Source organism: Delphinapterus leucas, chromosome X (assembly GCF_059928025.1).
Source record: "Delphinapterus leucas isolate spDelLeu-1000000601 "Yukka" chromosome X, BTC_Dleu_Yukka2, whole genome shotgun sequence".
Lineage (NCBI taxonomy): Eukaryota > Metazoa > Chordata > Mammalia > Artiodactyla > Monodontidae > Delphinapterus > Delphinapterus leucas.
Window position 1 is genome coordinate 92,186,196 of NC_143150.1, and position 17,207 is coordinate 92,203,402.

Sequence of the window (17,207 nt, forward strand, 5' to 3'; positions counted from 1 at the left end):
CTTTATCAAAGATAAGGTGATCATAGATGCGTGGGTGTATCTCTGGGCTTTCTATACTGTTCCATTGATCTATATTTCTGTTTTTGTGCCAGTACCATACTGTCTTGATTACTGTAGCTTTGTAGTATAGTCTGAAGTCTGGCAGCCTGATTCCTCCAGCTCCGTTTTTCTTTCTCAAGATTGCTTTGGCTATTCAGGGTCTTTTGTGTTTCCATACAAATTGTGAAATTTTTTGTTCTATTTCTGTGAAAAATGCCATTGGTAGTTTGATAGGGATTGCATTGAATCTGTAGATTGCTTTGGGTAGTAGAGTCATTTTCACAGTGTTGATTCTTCCAATCCAATAACATGGCATATCTCTCCATCTATTTGTATCATCTTTAATTACTTTCATCAGTGTCTTGTAATTTTCTGCATACAGGTCTTTTGTCTCCTTAGGTAGGTTTATTCCTAGATATTTTATTCTTTTTGTTGCAATGGTAAATGGGAGTGTTTTCTGAATTTCACTTTCAGATATTTCATCATTAGTGTATAGGAATGCCAGAGATATCTGTGCATTAATTTTGTATCCTGCTACTTTACCAAATTCATTGATTAGCTCTAGTAGTTTTCTTGTAGCATATTTAGGGTTCTCTCTGTGTAGTATCATGCCATCTGCCAACAGTGACAGCTTTACTTCTTCTTTTCCAATTTGGATTCCTTTTATTTCTTTTTCTTCTCTGAGTGCTGTGGCTAAAACTTCCAAAACTATGTTGAGTAATAGTGGTGAGAGTGGGCAACCTTGTCTTTTTCCTGATCTTAGTGGAAATGGTACCCAATAGGGAAAATAATCGCATCACAAAGGATTAGGAGAAAATGTGGGAATAAGACATAGGCTAGAATTTATGAGAACATAAGGGCACCAAGAAAAGGAGATGAGAGGAAATCAAAGACAAAGCTTTCTGACTTCAGAATTTGGCCTGGAGCCTACACTTTGGCAGGCAGGAGGACTGCGGATCCCTGAGAAGGCAGTTTATTTTTATTCATTCATTTATGCATGCATTTCTTCATTGACTCATCCATCCATCCAATTGTTATTTATTAACCACTTATAATGTGCTCACCCCTTCTAGGTCTCAGGGGTACAATGGTGAGTGCTTATCTGTATAAGGAGCCCATTCCTGCTTTTGGCTGGATGCTGCCAAGATTTGGGGAACCTCATGGAGGCTAAAACACCTGTTAGCCACTGGACCTCTGAGCCAGAAATAAGGTTCCTACTACTCTTGTTTGCATCTTTTGCATTCCTGGCCAAATCCAAAGCACTGGTCAACTTGCTGGTCCCATAATGTTTGGGTTTTCTGAGGACCAATAGGGACAGGTCTGGAAAGGGAAAGTGGCTTATATAATGAAGGAGAAAAGCCTCGTTAAGCCAACATCACACAGGGATGTATATTCAATAGAACTAATTGCTCTGCTGTATTTGTTGAGTAGTCCACATTATAAATTTATGCTAACAATAAATGGCTTAGTGCAAACAAGGTCAAGTCACTTTGCTAGTGGATAGCTTTGGTTTTACAGTTCTCTGAGTATAGTAACTCAATTTGAAATTGTTAGAGGCACTTTATCACAGAAAAGGGTAGTTTCCAGTTATCACATTGCAGCTTGGTTTATTTGCCTCTTGAAGATTTTATGACATTCCCTAAAATTAATTTACAACATGAGAAATAATATCATACATAGTATCTTTTCATTGGCAAAGCTTATTTTCTGATAGTGGTCAATATGATTCTCTCTTAAGGGAAAGTATCAGAATGTTTCCTTTAAAAAATAATAAATCTGTACTCTATCATTAATATCCTAATGAGAGACAAGATATAATATATATTATTGAAACTCAACAATAACCACAGCTTTGATTTAGACCTTAGGTGTACTGTCTAATATGGTAGCCACTAGCTACATGTGGCTATTGATATGTGAGCACTTGATATGTGGCTATTTCAAATTGAGATGTGCAGTAAGTATAAAATATACACCGTATTTCAAAGACTTAGTTCAAGAAAAGAATATAAAATATCTCATTAATATATTTTATATTAACTACATGTTGAAATGACAATAATTGGGATATATTAGGTTAAATAAGTTTATTATTCAAGTTAAATTCACTTGTTTCTTTTTAAAATGTGACTACAAGAAAATTTTAATTTAATAGCCTTCCAAAAAAAGAAATGTCTGGGGGCTTCCCTGGTGGTGCAGTGGTTGAGAGTCCGCCTGCCGATGCAGGGGACACAGGTTCGTGCCCCAGTCAGGGAAGATCCCACATGCTGTGGAGCGGCTGGGTCTGTGAGCCATGGCCGCTGAGCCTGTGCGTCTGGAGCCTGTGCTCTGCAACGGGAGAGGCCACAACAGTGAGAGGCCCGTGTACCGCAAAAAAGAAATGTCTGGGCCCAGATGGTTTAACCAGTGAGTTCCACCAAATAGTTAAGGAAGAAATGATACCAGTTCTCCATAATCTCTTCTAAAAAATAGAAAGTGAAATACTTCCTAACACATTCTATGAGACCATTATTACCTTAATAACAAAACCAGATAAAGATATTACAAGAAAGGAAAATTACACCAATATTTCTCATGAACATAGAAATAAATATCCTCAACAAAATATTAACAAATGAAATCCAATAATGCATATAAAGAATTATATACCACACTCAAGTGAGATTTATAACAGGTATGCAAGACTGACTCAACATTCAAAACACAATCAATGTAATCCACATCAACAGTCTAAAGAGAAAAAAATCACGTAAACATATCAATTGATTTAGAAAAAGCATTTGACAAAATTCAATACCAATTCATGATTTTAAAAAAAGAAAAACTCTCAGCAAACTAGGAATAGAAGGGAACTTCCTCAAATAGATAAAAAAAAAAATTTACAAAAACCCTACAGATAAGACCACAGTTAATGGTGAGAAACTGAGCACTTTCCCCTAAGATCAAGAGCAAGGCAAGGGTGTCCTCTCTCACCTCTCCTACTCAATATAGTTTTAGTTAATGCTATAAGGTGAGAAGAGAAAATAAAAGATATACAGACTAGAAAGGAAGAAATAAAACTCTCTACTTACAGATGACATGATTGTCTTTGTAGAAAATCCCAAGAAACCAACAAAAATCTCCTGGGACTAATAAAGAACAAGGTTGCAATATGCAAATGTCAATTGCTTTCCTATATACCAACAATGAATCAATGGAATTTGAAATGTTAAAAAAATACCATTTATAATAGCACTTAAAAAGCAAATACTTAGGGATAAATAAAATATGTACAGTACCTGTATGTAGATAACTACAAAACACTGATTAAAAAATCAAGGAAGATCTAAATAAATGGAAAAATAGCTCATGTTCATGGACTGGAAGACTCGATCCACTTTTCTTTCTTCTCCTTCTGGGATCCCTATTATGCATGGGTTGGCGTGTTTTATATTATTCCATAGATCTCATATGTTGCTTTCACTTTTTTCATTTGTTTTTCTGTCTGCTGTTCTGATTGTGTGATTTCCATTATTCTATCTTCCAGATCACTTATTCATTCTTCTTCATTATTTAGTCTGCTATGCATTGCCTTTAGCTGGGTTTTTATCTAGGCAATCGAGTTGTCTAATTTTGATTGGTTCCTCTTTATAATTTCTAGTTCCTTGTTACAGTGGTCTATATTTCTAACAATAACCTTTCTTATTTCCTTTAGCATTTTTATTACCTCCTTCTTGAACTCGGGGTGTGATATACTGGAGAGATCTGTTTCATTGTCTGTTCTTTCAGGAGATTTCTCTTGTCCTTTTAATTGGGAGTATTTCCTCTGCTTTTTCATTTTACTTAAATTTCTCTGACTCTATGAATTTAGGAGAAACAGTTATCACCTGTGGTCCTGAAGGACTGTTTTTATGTGGAAGCATCCCTGTGTAGATTGTGAGAGTCCAATATTTTTGGGGTGAGGGCTGTGTTTGGTATGGATGTCTGCCACATCTTTCCTCAGAACGTGCTGTCTGTTGTCCTCTTGATAGGGGGTGTGTTTGGTGTTGTGGTGACAAAAGCCTGCACTAAATGTTGGGTGGGGCCTCCTCTTTGCTCTATGGCTGTTACAGTCCTGTTGGGGGAAGGGTCTGCTCCCCAGTTGTTGGAGTAGAAGCCCCCAGATCTGGTTCTAAGCTGCAGTATGAGGTAGGTGGGACTAGAGCACTCTCACTGGGAAAGGAGCCACTGAGTATTCCTCCCCAGGTGCTGTCCACCGGGGAAATGCAATTCTGTGATGTCAACCACAACCCGGTGTGCATGCCCCCAGTCTGCTCCTGCTGGTGCCACCCCCAGACCTGTATCCACTGTGGGAGCACTGACAATTGGCATGGAGGTCAGCCCTACCTCTGGTGAGTATGAGCTCCGAAAGGGCACCAGAGCCACATCCACTGTGGGAGAAAGCACTGGGAATCAGCAATTTTATGCTCTGTAAATGACAATGTTAAAAGAATGTAAAGACAAGCCACAGACTGGGGAAAATATTTTCAAAGTACATAGCTGATAAAGGACTATTATCCAAAATGTACAGAACTCTTTTTTTTTTAACTTCTTTATTGGAGTATAATTGCTTTACAATGGTGTGTTAGTTTCTGCTTTATAACAAAGTGAATCAGCTATATGTATACATATATCCCCATATCTCCTCCCTCTTGCATATCCCTCCCACCCTCCCTATCCCACCCCTCTAGTTGGACACAAAGCACTGAGCTGATCTCCATGTGCTATGCGGCTGTTTCCCACTAGCTATTTATTTTACATCTGGTAGTGTATATATGTCCATGCCACTCTCTCACTTCGTCCCAGCTTACCCTTCCCCCTCCCCGTGTCCTCAAGTCCATTCTCTATGTCCACGTCTTTATTCCTGTCCTGCCCCTAGGTTCTTCAGAACCAATTTTTTTTTTTAGATTCCATATATATGTGTTAGCATATGGTATTTGTTTTTCTCTTTCTGACTTACTTCACTCTGTATGACAGTCTCTAGGTCCATCCACCTCACTACAAATAACTCAATTTCGTTTCTTTTTATGGCTGAGTAATATTCCATTGTATATAGGTGCCACATCTTCTTTATCCATTCATCTGTCGATGGACACTTAGGTTGCTTCCATGTCCTGGCTATTGTAAATAGGGCTGCAATGAACATTGGGGTACATGACTCTTTTTGAATTACGGATTTCTCAGGGTATATGCCCAGTTGTGAGATTGCTGGGTCATTTGGTAGCTCTATTTTTAGTTTATTTATTTATTTAATTTATTTAGCTTTGGCTGCATTGGGTCTTCGTTGCTGCACACAGGCTTTCTCTAGTTGTAGTGAGCGGGGGCTACTCTTCATTGCAGTGCACGGGCTCCTCATTGTGGTGGCTTCTCTTGTTGTGGAGCATGGGCTCTAGTCATGTGGGCTTCAGTAGTTGTGGCACGCAGGCTCTAGAGCGCAAGCTCAGTAGTTGTGGCACACGTACTAGTTGCTCCACAGCATGTGGGATCTTCCCGGACCAGGGCTCAAACCTGTGTCCCCTGCACTGGCAGGCAGATTCTTAACCACTGCGCCACCAGGGAAGCCCTATTTTTAGTTTTTTAAGGAACCTCCGTACTGTTCTCCATAGTGGCTGTATTAATTTACATTCCCACCAACAGTGCAAGAGGGTTCCCTTTTCTCCACACCCTCTCCAGCATTTATTGTTTCTAGATTTTTTGATGATGACCATTCTGACTGGTGTGAGGTGATACCTCATTGCAGTTTTGATTTGCATTTCTCTAATGATTAGTGATGTTGAGCATCTTTTCATGTGTTTATTGGCAATCTGTATATCTTCTTTGGAGAAATGTCTATTTGGGTCTTCTGCCCATTTTTGGATTGGGTTGTTTCTTTTTTGATATTGAGCTGCATGAGCTGCTTGTATATTTTGGAGATTAATCCTTTGTCAGTTGCTTCATTTTCAAATATTTTCTCCCATTCTAAGCGTTGTCTTTTCATCTTGTTTATGGTTTCCTTTGCTGTGCAAAAGCTTTGAAGTTTCATTAGGTCCCATTTGTTTATTTTTGTTTTAATTTCCATTTCTCTAGGAGGTGGGTCAAAAAGGATCTTGCTGTGAATTATGTCATAAAGTGTCAAAATGTACAGAACTCTTAAAACTCAACGACAAGAAAAGAGACAACTCAATTAAAAATGGGCAAAAGACCTAAACAGACACTTCATCAAGGAGGACATACAGGTGGCAAATAAGCATATGAAAAGATGCCCAACATCATTTGCCATTAGGGAATTGTAAAATAAAACAACAATTGGATACAACTACACACCTATTAGAAAGGCTGAAATCCAAAAATCTGACAATACCAATTGGTGGCCAGGATGCAAAAGCAACAGAAATTTTCACTCATTGCTGATGGGAATGCAAAATGATACAGTTTTTTTGGAAGATAGTTTGGCAGTTTCTTACAAACTAAATCTAATATTCTCATATGATCAGTAATCTAAGTGCTTACCCAAATAATTTGAAAACATGTTACACAAAAACTTGCATTCAAATGCTTATAGCATCTTTATTCATAATTGCCAATCCTGGAAGCAACTGAGATGTCTTTCAATAGGTGAATGAATAAACAAATGATGGCACATTTATATTATGAAATATTATTCAGTGATAAAATGAAATAAATTATCAAGCCACAAAACGACATGGGTGAATCTTAAGTGCAAATTACTAAGTGAAAGAAGCCTGTCTGAAAAGGCTACACATTGTGTGATTCTGATTATATGATGTTTTGGAAAAGGAAAAGCTATAAAGACAGTAAACAGATCAGTGGTTGCTAGAAGTTTGGGGTGTGAGGGGAGGGTTGTATAGGTGAAACACAGGAGATTGTTTAATTCAGTAAATCTATTTTGTGTGATATTGTAATGGTGAATATAAGACATTTAAGTATTTGTCAAATCCCATAGAACTTAAAATACAAAGAGTGAACCTTAATGTATGCAAATTTAAAAAAATCATTTAGAAAGTTGGAGGATTCCAGAGTGGAATGCAGAATGTGACAAAATAGTCTAACTGTATTACAAATGTATAAAACAACCTCACTGAAGGGGATGGGGGAATAAGATGCTAACCTAAGTAATTTTGGAAATGAGTGAAGTTGTAAGAATAAAGGCAAAAGGAACTATACATAAGCACTGCTCTAGCTGATAAAGTTTTCCCCCATGGGCATATGGGGTAATAAACAGCTATACATACATGTACACGTGTATACTGTAATAAACAGCTAAGTAAATGGATGATGGATAGTGGGTGCCAGGTTTCTCACTGTTGGAGCAGGAGACTACAGATAGGCAAGATGAAGAGGCTAGAATGAGTTGTTGATATCCATATGAACTCCTGATTAGCTTAATATAGATATACATAACTACATATAGGAACATTTGTAGGTATATATATATACATGGGTTTGTATACACACATATGTCTTTTTGCTCCATCAACTGAGAGGGCCTACAAGCAATGAAAACCCAATACCTAGTACCCAGATCTTGGTTTCTAATATTGTTCTCCAATAAAAGGAACCAAGGCCCCTTGGAGAAATGACAGATTTTAGGAGGGAGACAAGAAATATACAAGATGAGTCTGGAGCATCTCATAGCACCAGAAAGTAAGGAAATACAAATGAATAAATAATGGTTGGCATATGTCAAAGGGATACAGGAACCAGCTGACTGAAGGAATTATTGATAACCAAAGCTGGGGCAATTTGAGAAACAAAATAAAGTAGTATTGGATTATAACCCAAAGAATAAAATAAATATTCATAAGTCCATACTGATAGAAATAAATGAATAAATACATGGGGGAAAATAGACAAACTTCCTGTACAGAATTCCAAATAGTTTATATAGACACTGCCTTTCAAGGAGGTGGAGCTTAACTCTTCAACCCTTGAGTATGGTCTGTACCTAGTGACTTGCTTTCAAAGAGTATAGTATAGAGGGAGTAGCTGTACAGTGGACAAACCTGACAAACATTATCTCAGTCAGATGATCGAGGTTAACATCAACAGTGATAGGTCACGTTGATGGTATGGGCCCTTGATATGATGTGATGAGAATGGCACTTCACCTTTGTGATCTTCCTGCCCAAATCCCATAACCCCAGTCTAATCATGAGAAAAACATCAGACAAACCCCAATCGATGGACATTCTACAAAATATTTGACCAGTACTCCTCAAAACTGTCAAAGAGCATCAAAAACAAGGAAAGTCTAAGAAATTGTCACAGCCAAGAGGGTGCAAGGAGACCCAGTAACTAAATGTAATATTGTGTCCTGGATAGATCTTAGAATAAGAAAAGGACACTAGTGGAAAACTAAGATAATCTGAATAAAGTATGAACTTTAGTTAAAATAATATATAATATATTGATCCATTAATTGTGACAAATGCACTATTCTAATGTAAGATACTAATCATAAGGGAAACTGGGTTTGAGGGGTATGGGAACTCTGTACTATTTTTACGATAATTTTGTAAATCTAAACCTATTCAAAAATAAAAAGTTTATTTAAAAAAAGTATATTGATCCTATGTATTCCCCTAGCAGGTTTTTTTCATTTTTTACTATCCTTGAGAATTATCAAAACAATCCAAAGCTTCTACAATTCTTCTCCTGTTGCCTGCCATTGGTAGGCAAAGAGAAACAGGAATCCCATTGGGGAATGTCATTTTCTCTAAATCAAGACAATTGTTAGGATGGTGCTGGCAACGGCGTTTGAGTCATAAATGTTTGACTTTGTGCATGATGTATCTTAGTCTTCCAAGACCTCTTTCTTTGATAGCAGGAGGCTGAAATTTTTATATATCTTATTACTCATAAACCCCCAGAGCTGAGGGGTCCTGGCCATTCCTCAGAGCCATTTCTCAGAAGGAAGGAAGGAAAGAAGGATGGATGACCTAGAGAAAGATTTCATTATCTTGAGTAAGTACTAATTGTTATAATGCTAAGCATCTTAGACATACTTAGCTGTGGATTATGGATTAAAATTACGCTGCTTTATTTTTCTAGCAAGCACAGTGTTACTAATAAGGTTCACAAAGTTTGCGTTTTTTTCTTAGGAAGTAAAAGGAACACAGAGCTCATTAACTAGTTAGATCTTTTAGACATAGTGCTCAGAGGAAGGAAATGTGAGAGAGCAGTAGGGATTGGGGGAGGCGTTTACAATTTACAGCTCAATGAAATGCAAAACAATTCATTGTTAATAGCTTCTGCTGGGAGTTCAGCACCCCAAAAAGAAAAGGAGTATTGACTCATTGGTCTATAGAGGCCACTTGCCTGCTTCTTCAATTGTTTTGAAGGAACCAGTAAGTGCCCCATGAATCCATCCTGGCACCTGCATGGCGATGTCTTGGGTGAGCTATGTTAAATAGAACATGAAAGCGGTCAAACTCACACATTGTTTTCTAAAAGTTGCGTACGATGGGTAAATGAAATGAAAGGGAAACCTGAGTAAAAGAAAATTGTGAAGACTTTATTTTACCCATCGTACACAACTTTTAGAAAACAATGTGTGAGTTTGACCACTTCTCTACCTTTTCCCTTCCTGACATCTACCATCAGCATCACAAATGTTCTAAACTTACGGAAGTTGGAAGCTTCCTTAAGGTGGCACAAAGTAATGAAGTAACTGTGTATTATGTGGTCCTGGAGTAGTGCTCTTTTACTGCCTTACTGCTGGATGATGCTCTTCTCCTCTACAAAGGCCGCTGGGGCTGCCCTTAGAAGGTGCACATTAAGTCGGGATTAGTGTCAGAATAATAATAGCAAACATGCATAGCATTTACTATGTGCCAGGCTCTCTTCTGAGCCTTTTTCATAGATTACCTCATTGTAAACAAGTCCATTACTCGATAAGGTACATGTAGTTTTATTTTCCCCATTGTTTAGATGAGGAAACTGAAGCACAAAGGCTGTTTTGAGATTTTTACTGGTTGATGCCTCACCTGTGCCACACGAGCCCCCATAAGCCTTGGATTTGTCCTTAAGGAAGGTAATTTCGTTTGTTTACGGGTGTCTGCCTCACTCTCCACTGCTTCTTTTCCTAAAGCTGGCATTTCTGACCTGAGAAACCTTGGTATGCCTGTCTCCCGAAATCCTTTCCCTTTCCATGTAAAGATGGATGGGGTACTTTTTGGTATCAGCCGCTCTGGCATTTCCTCCCATCTGCGAATACCTACATACTTCTTGCGCTCAAAGCTGCCTGCACCTCAATCTTTGCCCTCAGCACCTCTTGCCTTAGCTCTCCTGACAGACCTGCTTTGCCTTCACCTTCTCTCCATCCGTTTCCGGGTGACCCGCATCACCAGAGAACTGCAAATCTTTGGAACTGACTTCATTTAGCACAGTAGGTTCCCTTTTCCCTTTCTGGTCTTCCCACTTATAAGGGGGAAGTCTTTTTTATGTCTTTAATCTTACTTTTTCTGGCCTAGAAGACCTTGACATTCAGCCTCTGCAGCCAGTTCCTAACTGTACTGAAACATCACTTAAATTGTCTCTATCTATTGATTACTTTTCTTCCTATTTAGGGATGCTGCACTGTATTTCTGTTTAGGCTTACTAACACATTTGGGTAACACAACCAAAGGAGCCCGAATTACGGACATTATGTAATGTGATAAATATGGCTACATTGGCAATCATATTACAATATATAAATGTAACAAAATAACAGCTGTACATCTTAAACTTACACGTTAACATGTCAAATTTATTCAATAAAAATAATAAGAATGTGCTACTAAAGCGCTCCTTTTGTTGCATTATAAATCTTAAACATAAGCATATTCTAACCTAGTATATATTAACAAAAAAATATGTTCTGACAGCACATACTGCGTTCAGAAAATTTACTGCTCTTGGAAGAAGTAATACGGGAGACACGAAGATTTTATTTAACTGATATTTAACAATATCAGTAAGGACTATATTCATAGTGAAGTAAAATAAATCATAAATGATGCATAGATAACTCAATACCAATTAATACTGTGTAAAGTGTTGTGGAAAATATAAAATATTGGATTGGTCCTGGGTGGTGGGAGGGACAAAATCACCCTGGCATGAAATTCCTTTAACTGAGAACAGTTATTTTTCATTCTATTGTACATGAAGGATAAAATATTTACTTGAGAATGCTGTTTGCAATCAGCTAACTAATTAAGAGTTGTAAATAATTTCCTGTTTTGACAGCAGGAAGGGGTCTTTAACAAGGAGAATACATGAAGAACAAAAATGTATATACTGAATATTCAGAGTTATTGAGAAGGAGGTAAGGGAGTCACCAAGAGGGAAGAAAGGGAGGAGAAAACTTGCTCAGACTTTTCAATGTTACCTAGGGTTGTCCTGATTCTGTTGAATCACTGAAGCAACTACCCTTTCTGAAATTCTTGCTGTGTGATAAATGTTGTTGTTACTTATATTTTCTCTAACCTAACAGCAAGCCTATATTGTAGGTGAGACAATGTCCAAAGTTAAGTAACCTGTCCAGGGACACAAAGCTAGCACGTGGCAGAGCTGGGGTTAGATCTCAGGCCCAGCTCACTCCCACACCCTCTTCTCTTTCCTGTTCAGCAGAGCTGCTGTGTGCACTATTCATCAGCACACCCACGCTGTGGAGGAGGGGATGCTGTTGACATGTGGCTGTGTGTATGCATGTGTAATTTCTATGATTTATGAAGATGGATTTTTTAATTGAAAAAAGCATTTATTTCATAAAAGTAATGCACATTTGAGATTTAAAAATCAGAAACATGCAAACAAACAGAAAACAAGGAAATGTAAACTCTTCCACAAACCCTTCTAACATAGAGCCAGCCATTCTTGGCATCATCCTATCTATCCTTATAGCCTGTAAGCATATATAAATCAAAAGGCACAGGCATTTGTAAGGCTTTATTTAAGCACTGCCATATTGCCAGAAACATTGTTTTAGCATAGTATACAATATTAAAATGAAACTTCATTATTGGGAATTTGCTAATTGAAGTATCATGGAATCATGGGCAAGCTTCTGTGACATCTCTGAAATTTCCTTCTAAAGAAAGCTCTAAGATTTTATCATATAAATTTCTTTTTGCTTAAATAACAAATAGTTAGAATTTATAATGAAGGAAAGCACCACTTTTACAATAGTGTCAATGACATTGAAAAAGCATAGGAGTATATTTACCAAGAAATATCAAAAACATGTGAAGAATAATTTAAATCACTTTTGAAGTACACCAAAGAAACAAATGGAAAAGCAACCCATGTTCCTGCATGGGAAGACTCAATTTGCAAAAGCTGTAAATTCTAAGTTTATTCATAAATTCAATGGGATAGCAATATGAATTGCAGTAGATATTATTTACTTGTTTAATTTTGATGATGTGGGTAGGAATAAGACAAAATAAGACTCTAAAACTCATACAGAAAAATAAATAAGAATAATAGGGAAAATTTAGAAATGGGGTAAAGTAGGGAAGACCATCTCTACCAATCAGAAAAACATTTTATGGGCCCTCAACAATGTGATATTCGTGCCTAAATATTAAGGCAAACAATTGAAACAGAAGAGAAAATACAGAAGTAGACTGAAATACATACAATAATTTAATTTATGTTATAGGTGGCCTCTCAGATCAGTGCTGAAAAGACAAACATTCAACATACTGTTTTGGAAAAACTAGGTAACTATCTGGAAAATAATAACTTTGGATCTATACCTCACAGCATCTACTAGGATAAATTCCAAGTAGATCAAAGGCGTAAAACAAACCCTATAAGTGCTGGAACAAAACATGGAGAAATTACTTGATTACCTCAGAGTGAGGAGGTTCTTTTAAATTTCAAAATTTGGAAGCTATAACATTAAAAATGGATAAATTTGACTACCTAAAAAATAAGTTTCTGCTTAAAAATTCATCAAGTCAAAAGACATGGAAAAACTAAGAAAAAAATTGCAATTTATAATACAAACAGCTCATACAGCTCAATATCAAAAAAACAAACAACCCAATCAAAACATGAGCAGAAGACCTAAATAGACATTTCTCCAAAGAAGACATACAGATGGCCAACAGGCACCTGAAAAGCTGCTCAGCATTGCTAATTATTAGAGAAATGCAAATCGAAACTACAATGAGTTACCACCTCACACCAGTCAGAATGGTTATCGTCAAAAAGTCCACAAATAACAAATGCTGGAGAGCGTGTGGAGAAAAGGGAATGCTCCTCCACCGTTGGTGGGAATGCAAATTGGTGCAGCCACTATGGAGAACAGTATGGAGGTTCCTTAAAAAACTAAAAATAGAACTACCATATGATCCAGCAATCCTACTCCTAGGCATATATCCAGAAAAAGAGAAAAACTTTAATTCAAAAAGATACATCCATCCCAATGCTCATAGCAGCATTATTTACAATAGCCAAGACATGGAAGCAACCTAAACGTCCATCAACCGATGAATGGATAAAGAAGAGGTAGTATATATATATATATATATATATATATATATATACACAATGGAATATTACTCAGCCATAAAAAAGAAAGAAATAATGCCACTTGCAACAACATGGATGGACCTAGAGGTTATCATACTAAGTGGAGTAAGTCAGACAAAGAAAGACAAATAGCATATAATATCACTTGTATGTAGAATCTAAAATAAATGATTCAAATGAACAGTCTTTGTGCTTCAGTTTCCTCATCAAATTAACTTATTTACAAAATAGAAATAGACTCACAGATGTAGAAAACAAACTTATGGTTACCAAAGGGAGGGAAGAATAAATTAGGAGTTGGGATTAACAGATACACCCTACTATATATAAAATAGATAAACAAGGATTTACTGTATAGCACCAGGAACTATATTCAATATCTTGTAATAAACTATAATGGAAAAGAATCTGAAAAAGAATATATATACACATATATATGTGTATATATATATATATATATATATATATATATAAAACTGAATGACTTTGCTGTACACCTGAAACTAACACAACATTGTAAATCAACTATACTTCAATTAAAAAGTGCAATTTATGTCACAAACAAAAGATTAATTCATTTTAATTATTCATGTTAATTCCTGAAACAGCCCCTACTCCACTGAAGATCAGGTATATAAAGCAAATATAGAAGCACCAAAGAAAATTTTGGGGCCACTTAGAAAAGCAAAGTAACATATAATTAGACAATCTTTTGGCAGACAAACCCAGTATTTCATCCAAATAAAGAGAGCATATTAACCAAACTAACAACTTTGAAGAGCACTTAACAGGGACACAAAATGGCCTCACTCTTTCTATGAACATTTAAATATTTCAGTTCTAAATAACCCTGTTCCCACTGTGGTTGTGGCTTTCCTTTATCCTGGCTCTCTCATCTAGAATTATGGTAAACATGAAAGCCGTTTGGACATTCCCAGAGTTGGCTAAAATTCTAGGCTGCAATTTATTCTTGTGGACAGAGCCTGAAACTGACCATACATCACCACTCTACTGCTTTAAGACCCATTTTTTGTACCTCAAGTAGTCTTGGAAGTTTGGAAGTGACCTGTGTGAACCTGGAGCTAGGTTTAGGCTGGTCTATGGGCAGTAACAGCCACAGCCTCCCCAGGGGACCCCTGGCCTTCACACTGCCACAGCCTGGTTAAGTTTCCCCAAATCATTTCAAAAATGTCATGGAACAGGAATGCTTAACTGGTCCCAAGTGATAAAGGACCACAGGTTTCAGGCTATGCTCTGAAAAACCTTACCACAGCTAGGATTAGAAGTCATTTCTGCTGCCAATTGAAGAAAATTCCATTAAATTGTGCTCACCAGAATATATACATATTATTTGACTTATTATCATTTGCTTTGTTTTTCAGTGCACTTAAAATCATTTGCCAAAGAATGTACAGCTCTTGTCTAAATATATTTTGGTTAAATTTATAGTGAAATTGACACTAATTCAACAAGCATTAAAGGTTTTAGTTTTTGGGTGTATTCTGTGTATGAAAGTAGCCTTTAATTGACAAGAAAGAAAGAATCAGGAAGGGAGGGAGGGAAGAAAGGAAAATAATGAAAGCATGAGAAAACACATATAACCAATGATGCATTTAGCACAAACAAGAGGATTTTCCAATAAACTACCACAGTAAACTTGCTTCTGCCTCTAGCAAAATCTATTGATCAAACCTTTGCTTTGTCACTGTTGGTTTGGAAATCAAGTGCAAGCTTGTTACTGCTTCCAGCCTAGGCTGAAAGGGGTATTCAAAGCACTACTGCTCAGTCCTGTAAGCTATAGATAGGAGTAACTGCTGGGACACAGTGTCAAGAGCACTGTCCTTCTGGGCATCTGGGAACATTTAATTTTCTATCCAAAGACATATATAAGAATTCATCCATGTTTATTTACCCTAATGGTGATTTTTAATGTGTATATTTTAAGAGATACATAAGATGGGGACAAAACAGGGTAGGTGGCAAAGTAGGGCCTTGGTAATTTCAGTCTCCTGGACAGCTCCCTATCCCCCTTGGGAGTTTCAAGAGTTCTCATGAGATTCCCCCATTACTTTCATTCTTTTCCTCAATCAGTACATGAGATTAGATGCTTCAGAATGTGAAGATGCAAATAACCAAGGACAAAAGACATTGTTAGCTCCCTAGGGAACTGCATTTCACGTATGATCATAGCTTATAAATAGACAAATAAAACTGGTTCAGCTCCTTATGGGAAAGAAAAATTTTGATCAAGGGACCTGAAATTCCAAATTACAGTTAACCATTCATTGTACCTACTTACTCAAAAATTCATTTATTCACTTAGTTATTCTTAGATTTATTCATTCATTCATTTGATAAATATAAAGAGAGCATCAACAATGTGCCAGCCATAGCACTATATTCTTAGATTCAAAGATAAACCAGTAGGCAAAGCCTTCTTAGATATGATATAATATGAAATAATGGCTGAAAACTTCCCAAGCTTAGCAAAAGACACAAAGAAGTTGAGCAAATCCCAAAGAGACTTGAAAGCAGCCAGAGAAAATGATAAATTACCTGTACAGAAACGCCAATTCAAAGGACAGGGGATTTCTCATCTGAAACCATGGAGGCCAGAAAGAACTGTTGGAAGAAAGGAACTATCAACCATGAATTCTGTATCTGGCAAAATTATCCTTAAGAATGAAGGAAAAATTAAAAACATCTCAGATAAAAGAGAATTAAAAGAATTTGTTGCTAGAAGGCCATTTTAAAAAGTTGACTAAAGGAAATTCTTCAAACAGAAATGATTTAAAAAAAAAAGATGCTTGGAGCATCAGGAACAGAAGAGCAAGACTGTGGATAATATAATAGAATATGCTTTCCCTCATGAGTTTTATAACTCATGTTTGATGATTAAAACAAAAATTATAGCACCATATGATACTCAAGACAACAATATTTTAAAGTAGTGAAGGTAAATTTACCTAAATTGAAGTGAGGTTTCCACACTTCACTCAAAGTGGTAAAATGTTGATACAAGTAGACTGTTATAAGTCACATATGTATATTGTAATGCTCAGAGCAATCACTACAAAAACTTCAAAGAGAGTTACATCCAAAACTACTATAAATAAATCAAGATTGAATCCTAAAAACTACTCAAGTAACCCATAAAAAAACAAAACAAACAGAGGAGAAAGACCTTGTGGAAATAAATTAAAAACAGGTAACAAAATGGCAAACTTAACTAAGCACTAACATATCTATAATTACTTTACATATAAATCATATAAACATACCTATCAAAGAACAGAGATGGGCAGAGGGCATTTAAAAAACACAACCCAATTGTATGCTATTTTCAAGAAGCTTACTTCAAATTCAGTGACACAGACAGGTCGAAAGTAAAAGAATACAAAAAGATAAACCATGCAAACATTAATGTGAAAAAGCAGAAGTGGCTATATTAATACCTGATAAAATGACTTCAAATAAAAATCCTAGAGTAAAAGAGTGACATTACATGATGATAAAAGGATCAATCCACCAGGAAGATATAACAAATCTAAATGTGTATGCACCCAACAAGAGAGTTTTAAAATACATAAAGTAAAAAGTGATAAAGCTGAAAAGAGGAATAG